At 38.9% G+C, this 10034-nt stretch overlaps 1 long non-coding RNA gene and 1 pseudogene across 1 annotated transcript; both read right to left on the bottom strand.

The window, feature by feature from the left end:
- Window positions 1-2265: 2265 nt before the first annotated feature.
- Window positions 2266-3803, bottom strand: LOC126597193 (uncharacterized; annotated as a pseudogene).
- Window positions 3804-5196: 1393 nt separating this feature from the next.
- LOC126597456 (uncharacterized) lies at window positions 5197-6218 on the bottom strand. Its single transcript, XR_007614258.1, has 3 exons — window positions 5950-6218; window positions 5345-5595; window positions 5197-5259 (listed from the first exon to the last, which is right to left on the bottom strand). It is a non-coding gene; the product is annotated as an uncharacterized LOC126597456 (long non-coding RNA).
- Window positions 6219-10034: the final 3816 nt, after the last annotated feature.

Here is a 10034-nt window from a genome sequence, read left to right as displayed (position 1 = left end):
TCCTTTGCCTTCTTGCCCGATTCTATGCCACCTGTTATTTGCAGACAACTCCGTTTTCTTCATTAGGCGGATCCGGATAATTGTCATTCCCTACTCAAGATCCTTGACACTTACTGCTTGGCATCGGGCCAAATCGTCAACCAACAGAAGTCCTCCATCTTTTTCACGGCAAATACTCCCCCTAATGATATTGCTCACTCATGTCGTATCTCTGATATGCCTTAGACCTCTGATCCGGGTAAATATCTGGGTCTTCATAATATTTGTGGGTGATCCAAACTGGAGGCTCTTGTTTTTATGAAAGATCAAATCTCGCAAAAATTACAAAGTGGTAAGTACTCCACTTTATCTCTCGCTTAAGTCAGGGGTCATGGCTATCCCAAATTCCCCCATGAATTGTTTCTTATGTCCGACAACTTTTTGTACAGATATTGATGCCCTCATGGCCCGTTTCTGGTGGGGTTAGTGCGACAACAAATGCAAGATTCATTAGTGGAGCTAAGCTTCGGTTAGCTCCCCTAAGTTGGTTGGGGTTTGGGTTTTAGAAGCCTAATGGATTTCAATGTTGCTCTCCTGGCAATGCAATTTTGGCTGCTTGTCTCTGAACCCACGACGTTTTGGACTCGCATTCTCAGTGGGCAATATTTCCCTTCGGAGGATGCCATTAACGCCTTTAAGAGATCCCGGGCCTTAGGCGTGGAGCAATCTATTACGGGTTCAAGCTCTCATTGTTCATGGTGTCCGCTGGCAAATTGGGGATGGTGGGTGGGCTAATATTTGGCAAGATAAATGACTTACTATACTTGGCGATGAACTCGTGCACCCTATTTTTCCAATTCCTAGCCATTCTCCGATGTGTGTACGTGACATTGTTTCTATGGGCTCATGGAACTTGGGAGTAGTGCACCATCTCTGACCCCCTGCGGATTGTGATGCCATCAAATGCTTGGTGTTGGGCGACCTTTCTACTTCTAATCGCCTTATTTGGCTTTGAACTTCAAATGGGGATTATTCTGTTAAGTCAAGTTATGCTTGTGGTCATGCGACCAACTTGGCCCTCTACCCTTACCATATTGGAAAGAGAAATTTTATTTGAACCCATATAATCTATCTCTACACCCAACTTAACATTTAAATTTGAATTGTTTTTTTTTTTACTTGATTGCATAATTATCATTAAGTACAAGATGAAATTAACAATGTAACTAAAATTGATTAATAAACCCACACCCAAGGCAATAACTTAGCATCACGCAATCTTAAGATCAAACCCTAAGACTTGAGGTAAAACAAAAAGTGAACTGAAATGAATGAAATTGTGTTTTTGAGCATTGGAAGTATATTGGCGATCTCGTGAGATTGAAATTAATGCAGTTGGGATGGGTCCTGCTAGTGAATTAAGACAACCTTCTTGCCCTGCCCATAAGTTATCTTGGCCATCTCATGAGCTTGGAGAGTTCCAGTGCCTGAATGAGGATGAACTAGTGACCATCTTTGCTATTCAATTTGTAGTATACTTCCAATCCTCAAAAACACAATTTCATTAATTTCCTTATACTTCAAATAAATTTTATTGCAGTATACTTTCAATCCTCAAAAACACAGTTTATTGGAGTGTACACTAGTACAAAAAAATACTTTGCGTGACGTAGGTCCTTCGTCGTGCAAAGTCAAAAAAACGTCGCGCAAAAGCTTGCACGACGAACCTTTGTCACGCGCCAAGCCTATGAAAGCAGGGTTTGCGTGACGAAGAAGTCGCATGCGTCGCGCAAAGACACTTTGCGTGACGCACAACCCTACGTTGCGCAAAGTGTCTTTGCGTGACGCACAATCCTACGTCGCGCAAAACTTTGCGCGACATAGGCAACTTCTTCGTCACGCAAACTTTTTTTTTTTGGACAAAAAAATTGTGCGACGTATGATTGTTCATCACGAAAAGACACTTTGCGCGACATAGGCAACTTCTTCGTCACGCAAACTTTTTTTTTTGGACAAAAAAATTGCGCGACGTAGGATTGTGCATCACGCAAAGACACTTTGCGTGACCTATGCAACTTTTTCGTCACGCAAACTATTTTTTTTTTTTGGGACAAAAAAAGTTTTGATATAATTTTTAATAAATATTGTAATTCAATTCTAAAAATTAAATAATAAACCAATAAAAAGTATTTAATTATAAACTATATGAAAATGTACATACAAGATGTCCGAACAAAAAAAGAAAAAACTACAATAAGTAGTCTTCTAGTTTGATACATCAAACTACTAAGTATCAGTTGGATGAAATGGCTGGGAGGTTGAAGGTGGAGCAAGATCAGGTGATGGCATCTGGATTTGAAGACCGGATATCGCTAAGGCCTGTAGAATCATATTCATCTTGTCGCCCTGGGTCCTAACCTGGGCCTTCATCTGCTCGTTCTCGGCCCTCAGCTGCTCGTTCTGAACCCTCATCTGCTCATTTTGGGCCTTTATCTGCTCTTCCTGGGCTACAAGTTGACCTTTTAGGGTTGTCACTTCCTCCTTCAGAGCATTGACCTCTCCTGTGGTCGATCTGGAAGAGGAGGCACCCGTTTCACGAACACGCGCCTTCCCCATGCCCCGAACAACTTTGCCATGACGACGACCGAACTTCTGATTCAGGACCTCAGTCATGATCTCAAAATCTGCATCCTCGGGTATAGTGACGTCCTCAATCGGGGTATCCGGGGGAAGTTGCGATGTTGCTTCTTAGAGAACAACAACGCGCTTTTCCACCATAGAAGCCTGTAATAATAGAGAAAAAACATATACTGTTTAATAACAAAATATAAATACTATTTGAACGATTCATAAATATAAGAATAATAACAATTACATATACTTACATAAAGCTGCTAACTGGTCTCATCGCCAAGTTGAACGTAAACGTCCTTGAACAAGTCGATCTCTGGGAACTTAGAACCCTCCTGAAGAAAAAAAAAACATTAAGAAAATTTTATTAATCAATAATAAAAAATAAATTGTATAAAATTTCAAAAGTAATATACTTTTACCTCACGTCGTGCCTCAAGCCTATACGAAAAGGGCTTCGAACCGGAATGGTGGAGAAGTGTCTTTGACTCCCGAGCAATCTTGCCAGCAATAGATTTCTTCTGTGAAACACATAATATAGATGTTAGTGCGACGATTTGAAAGCAATTATTTTAAAATGCTTAAAAAATAACTAAAACATTAATGAATTATTATTAAAATATTATGTACATACCACAAATTTTGGGTCCGTAAAATGGTTGCAGAGCCACTCCCAATCCTCTCGCCGATCCGCCAACTCGGATGGGCAACCCTGTAGGCGAGCAGTCTCCAGATCACCCCATTTCTTAAAATGCGCATGAAGATCGCTCTTCCAATTTTTGTACCGGTTTGCGAAGGTCTCATCTAAGTAGGTGATAACCTCGAAGGATATCTCCTTAAAATCAAAATTGACCTACAAATATGAAAAACAACAAAATAATAGTAAGAAATTTAATAATATTAAGATAGTATACTTTGGTTTATAATATTTGTAAACATAATTGAAAAAAAAATGACAAAAGGCTAAAAATTAATATACTAACCGACAACTTGTCTCGCACCAGTATCTTCGTCTCCTCGGGAATTTCTGCCCAAGATTCCCACTGCATAGGACAACAATTTTTAATAACATAACCACAGCTAGTAACGACAATACTATGTTGTTGTGAGGTAGCCGCTCCACGATGTCGCGAGTCATATGCAATCTTGATCAAGGAGGCAGACAGACGCACCATCTGTGCCTCCTTCAGCATTCGATTAGGCCCCTGGTGTTTTTTTTAGATGCCCAAAAAAACTATGGTGAAAACCCTAAGCGTAAATTTCTACAAAAAATTCTGCAAAACCTCCCCTAATAGTATATCATTTCCCAAAACCTTAAAAAAGTAAAATAACAGTAATTCACAACCCGCAACACATTTTCACAATCCAGCAAATTTTCATAATCATAAAAATAATAGTTTTAAAATGAAAAAAAAAATACAACATAGTGAGAATTAGAAAGAAAAAAAAACTACCTGGCGAGGAGCCCGCATCCTCAACTCTGGATGACGAGGAATTGTGAACAGAAGACTCCGAATCACGGCAGCACCGGTGAGGCCACCGTGCATTGAGAAACTGAACTGACACTGATGACGTCGATGATAATGGCACTTGGGACGTCGTAGCAGTACCCTCAGTGAAGGGTGTAGGCCCACCAATCAATGGAGCACTCACGGCCGGAGCAGTACATGGTGATAATGCGGGAGGCGTATTGGTCACACTCCTACGACGAGTGATCAATCGCGACATCTACACTTTTTTAACCATAAAAATATAACATTAGAAACTAATCCTTTCTTGCGTTTGAAACTAGAAGAAAAAGGCAAGAAAACTGAACAAATAAACCATGTGTGAAAAAGCAAAGAAAACTAAACAAATAAACCATGTGTGAAAATTGACTTTCACAGAGGACGAGATGCTTCTTAGAGAAATGTAATCAACAAGACTTCAAGGGATCAATCATGGCAACGAGACGACAACAAGAAAGCATCAAAATTTAAGCAATTAAAAACCATTAGACCAAAAGTTAAAAAAAAAAAATGGGAAAAGTTGAAACAAAAGTAACACCACCAATATATAAATAATCAAATTAGTGCATAAAAGTTAAACCAAACAGATCGTAATCGAAGACAAACAGAAAGGCCAGCAATAGCTACGTTTTCAATGCTTAAGGTTGACTAGTAGAGACAATCTTGTTTGAGAAAACAGGTGAACTAGGCAGACTAAAACATGACAGATCAAAGTAACTAATGTTTTATGCAAGTTGTCACTTTTTTGCTGTTCTTGTACATGTAATTGAGTTCTAGAATCCAGCTTTACATATAATCAACTAAAACCCAAAGCAAAAAAGAAGAGGCCAGAATCCCTTTGGATCCTTGAGCTGAAATCGCTGGACGATTAATCAGCTTGACAATCCAAAAACACAACAACCCAAGAGGAAAACCATTCAAAGAAGGAAACCCCACAAACAAAACAAGGAACAGATAGAGAGAAGTTCAGTGCATACCAGCAAGATGTGAGAGGTGGGTCTTGGTGGGTTTTCTTTTCTCTGTGAGCTTTGGAAGCAGAGCGTCAATGGAGAAACAGAAATGATATATGTGAAAATGAGCCAATATTATCCTTCATAATCGACCACAAGCCAATGTCTTCAAGATTAGTCCCACATTTGAGCTGCTTAAAATAGAAATGTTATATTGCAGGAATTTTAGGAAGTGTAAGTGTGGGAATCTAAATACTGTGAAGCTACTATATTTACCTTTTCAATGGCCACTTCAATACGTTTCAGCAGGTCCCTTGCACTGGTTTTCTGTGAACCACGCAAAATGCAGATACCAAAATTTAAAATCTTCTCAACATCATCCCGAGAATCAAAAGATTCGCAAGCAAGTAAAAGCCTTGTGACATATGAAACCAAATCTGTTTTTTCATCATAGCGCCGACAATAGTATTCAGAATCCAAGCCAATGCTTCCTCCTACAGTGCCTTCGAATGTTGGAGAGTCAATTACTATTTCAACCAAACCAACATTTGCATAAATTAATCAGTAAAACCCATATCATAAAATCAGAGATATTGAGAGATATTGGAGACTAAACAAAACCCATCTCATAATCATAAATTAATCAGTCAAGCCTTCGAATGTTGGAGACTAAACAAAACCCATCTCATAAAATCAGAGATATTCATAAATTAATCAGTAACCAGAGACCAACATTTGCATCAAGTGAGCTAAATTCAATAAATTAATTAAATCAATTCAACCTTAATTTTGCATCAGACCAACTAAATTCAGTAACCAGGCCAACATATGCATCAGCTAAATTCAGTAACCAGACCAACATTTGCATCAGAAACCCTTACCTTGATTTTGAGACTTGATTCGCGTCGGCTTCGAGATTCGTGTGGCTGCCCATCGTTTAGAACGAGAGGCAAGAGAGAGGTATACGGGAAAGAGAGAGGGAAGACAGGTCTGGGTTCAAGATTTGGGGATCAAGGCGATGAGGAGAGATAGAGGGGATGAGGACTACGGGAAGAGTAGATGAGGATTATGGAAAGGGGAGATAGAGCGACGGGGAAGATAGAGCAAGAAGGCGAGAGGGAGATATGAGGATTATGCGAAAGGGAAAGATGAAGGATTATGCAAAAAGGAAGGGGAGATACAGGAAAGAAAGAGCGAAAGGGAAGAAATAGGTCAACGGGTTCAGCGCCAAAAATTTTCATTATTCACCTATTTTTCATTATTCACCTATTTTTCAATATTCACTGCCAAAATTATCAACTAGCGTGACGTAGGTATACAATTTGACGTCGCGCAGTGTGGTTTTGCGCGACGATTACATTCAAGCGTCGCACAAGTTATTTTTATTTTTAGAAAATTATTAAAAAATTTACTGAAAATGTGACTACTCTCCTTTCAAGTTCAATTTTTTTTTTTACTTAAACCCCACAATAATATATTTTTCTAACAAAAACCCATAATAATTATTTTAACATATATATCATTCAATCTCTTAACTGTTATAACTACAAAATAAATAAATTAAAATCTACTTAGTAAATATATATACCATTAAACTTGATAGGACATGCATTGTACGAAAATAGTTTCAACGATCCAACCGTCAAACTTGTTTGTATATGATTCGAGATCACATACGCCAAAAATGGCAAAAAAGGAACATGCAGAGATCAAGAAACAGGACAAAAAATTTCGACGGTTATAAAAGAAAAATCACGATTTAACGGTAGTTTTAACTCCAATTTTGATGATTTTTTACAGATACACTCCTTGAACCTATATGAATACAATGAACTAACTCGATCGTCAATTTAAAGTATTTACACAAGTGGATACCACAAAATCTTAAGTTTTACTTGATGAAAATATAATTAAACTCTAAGTGTTAGTAAATCCATCGTTTTGATAGGACACGCATTGTACGAAAATAGTTTCAACGATCCAACCGTCAAACATATTTGTATATGATTCGAGATCGTATACGCCAAAAATGGAAAAAAAACGAACATGTAGAAATCAAGTAACAAGACAAAAAATTTCGACGGTTATAAACGAAAAATCACAATTTAACGGTAGTTTTAACTCCGATTTTGATGATTTTTTACAGATACACTCCTTATCCTTATATGAATACAATGAACCAATTCAATCTTCAATTTAAAGTATTTACACAAGTGGATACCACAAAAGCTTAAGTTATACTTAATGAAAATATAATTAAACTCTAAGTGTTAATAAATCAATCGTTTTGATGGGAAACGGATTGTATGAAATTAATTTCAAAGATCCAACCGTCAACCTTGTTTTTATATGCTTCAAGATCTCATACACCAAAAATGGCAAAAAACGAACACGCAGAGATCGAGCAACAAGACAAAAAATTTCGACGGTTATAAACGAAAAATCACGATTTAACGATAGTTTTAAATCCGATTTTGATGATTTTTTACAGATGCACACCTTGCCCTTATATGAATACAATGAACTAATTCGATCGTCAATTTAAAGTATTTACACAAGTGGATACCACAAAAGCTTAAGTTATACTTAATGAAAATATAATTAAAGTCTAACTGTTAGTAAATCAATCGTTTTGATGGGAAACGCATTGTACGAAATTAATTTCAACGATCCAACCGTCAAACTTGTTTTTATATGCTTCAAGATCTCATACGCCAAAAATGGCAAAAAACGAACATGCAAAGATCAAGTAACAAGACAAAACATTTCGACGGTTATAAACAAAAAATCACTATTTAACGGTAGTTTTAACTCCGATTTTGATGATTTTTTATAAATACACTCCATGACCCCATATGAATACAATGAACTAACTCGATCGTCAATTTAAAGTATTTACACAAGTGGATACCACAAAATCTTAAGTTTTACTTAATGAAAATATATTTAAACTCTAAGTGTTAGTAAATCCATCGTTTTGATAGGACACGCATTGTACGAAAATAGTTTCAACGATCCAACCGTTAAACGTGTTTTTATATGCTTCAAGATCTCATACCCCAAAAATGGCAAAAAAGGAACTGTAGACATCGAAATTTCGGTAAATAAATGTTGACCGATAAATCAAAGTTTCAACGCTCATGTATTACATAAATTTTACACGTAGCGTGTGTCTAAACAAAAAATCGAAATAAGTTGGAAAAGTCATCAAACAGGACACGTGTCAACACCTGGCAGAAACGACTTATTTCATCTGGAATATTATATTCAAAATTAGGCCTTGGAAAATTCTATAAATAGAAGGCTAATTCATTCATTTAGAGGAGGAATTCATATTACACCTTGAAGCTCTGAAGCTCTGAAACTCCGAAGCTCTCAAGCAAACCCCGAAGGATCAAGAAAGCCCTTTTCGTTATCCATCAAATCCTCCTTCAAGATCAAGCCCCGACGGCCCTTGAAGAAAGTGTTCTTCGTTCTTCGTTCTTCGTTCATCATTCTTCCAAGATCAAACCCCGACGGCCCCTTGGATCAACAATCATCCACCTTCAAGATCAAGCTCCGACGGCCCCTTGAAGAACTTCCACCAAATTCAAGATCAAGCCCCGACGGCCCCTTGGATCAACAACATCAACAAATCCACACGTCCAACCGTTCTTCAAGATCAAGCCCAAAAGCCTTTGGAGATCCGTTCATCACTGTTCTTCAAAGATCCAGCCCAAAAGCCCCTTTGAAGATCCGCTCAAAACCACCTTCAAGATCAAGTCCACGACCCTTGAAGAACGTTCATTCTTAGATCAAGCCCAACAGCCCTTTGGATCAATCGCACATCCACAAATCAACACCTTACGGAGATTGAATCAGAGGATCAAATAGAAGAGAGATTGTAACCCAAAATCATCAAATACAAATATTTGTTTGTGCATGTTGTTCTTGTCTCTTTCGTTTCAGGAATTTTCTGTGTTCACAAATTGGCACGCCCGGTGGGACAATCTCTACCTCTCATCTCTTTCTCTGTTCAAGAAATTCGAGCACACTTCCAAAATTAATGGCATCAAGGAAGGCTCAAACTGTTCCCGCAACTGGCGCAAAGAACAAAAGTGTTCTCGTCGCAAGTGGTGTCACTTTAGGCATCACGACTCGAAGCAAGGCAAGAGCTACTTCTGCCACCTCTTTCACCTCTGCATCAACTCTGCCAAGGGAACAAGAGCACCCAAGGCACAAGCCTTTGATCACCTTAGCCTCACCAAGGGCACCAAGGGGCGAAAGCCCAAGGAAATACTCTGAATCCATGCTCTTCGATGCCGATTCAAGCGACAGTTCAGCCATGCAAGTCATGACCATTGGAGCAACTTCAATCGATGAGCAGCTGGCTCAAATGAATGAAGCAATCGCAAGGCTAACTGGAACTATGGAAGAAAAAGACTTGCAAATTGCAGCACTAGTCAACCGACTAGAGGCGCAGTACGTCGATAAACCCGACCCAGAGGATGATCCACTAAAGGGAGGAGCTGGCGAAAAAGATGAGCCTCCGGTGGAGAGAATCGATGTGAGGCCGGAGCCAGACCAAGCAGTGGCACTCATGGGATCTCTTTCTATCCAACAGCTGCAAGATATGATCACCAACACCATCAAGGCACAATACGAAGGGAGCTTCCATGCCTCCACGTTGTACTCAAAGCCTTACTCCAGGAAGATCGACGCCTTAAGGATGCCGAGAGGCTATCAACCGCTGAAGTTTATGCAATTTGATGGAAAGGGAAACCCGAAGCAACATGTCGCACATTTCGTCGAAACCTGCAACAATGCAGGGACGGAGGGAGATTACCTCGCTAAGCAGTTTGTGTGCTCGTTAAAAGGAAACGCCTTTGAGTGGTACACGGACCTGGAGCCCGAGTCCATCAACAGTTGGGAACAGTTGGAAAGGGAATTCCTCAACCGCTTCTACAGTACCCGTCGCACTGTGAGC

The sequence above is a fragment of the Malus sylvestris genome, chromosome 13, assembly GCF_916048215.2.
Source record: "Malus sylvestris chromosome 13, drMalSylv7.2, whole genome shotgun sequence".
Taxonomy (NCBI): Eukaryota; Viridiplantae; Streptophyta; class Magnoliopsida; order Rosales; family Rosaceae; genus Malus; species Malus sylvestris.
The sequence above is the reverse complement of the archived record's forward strand: the minus strand, read 5'-3'. Positions and strand labels throughout refer to the sequence as shown.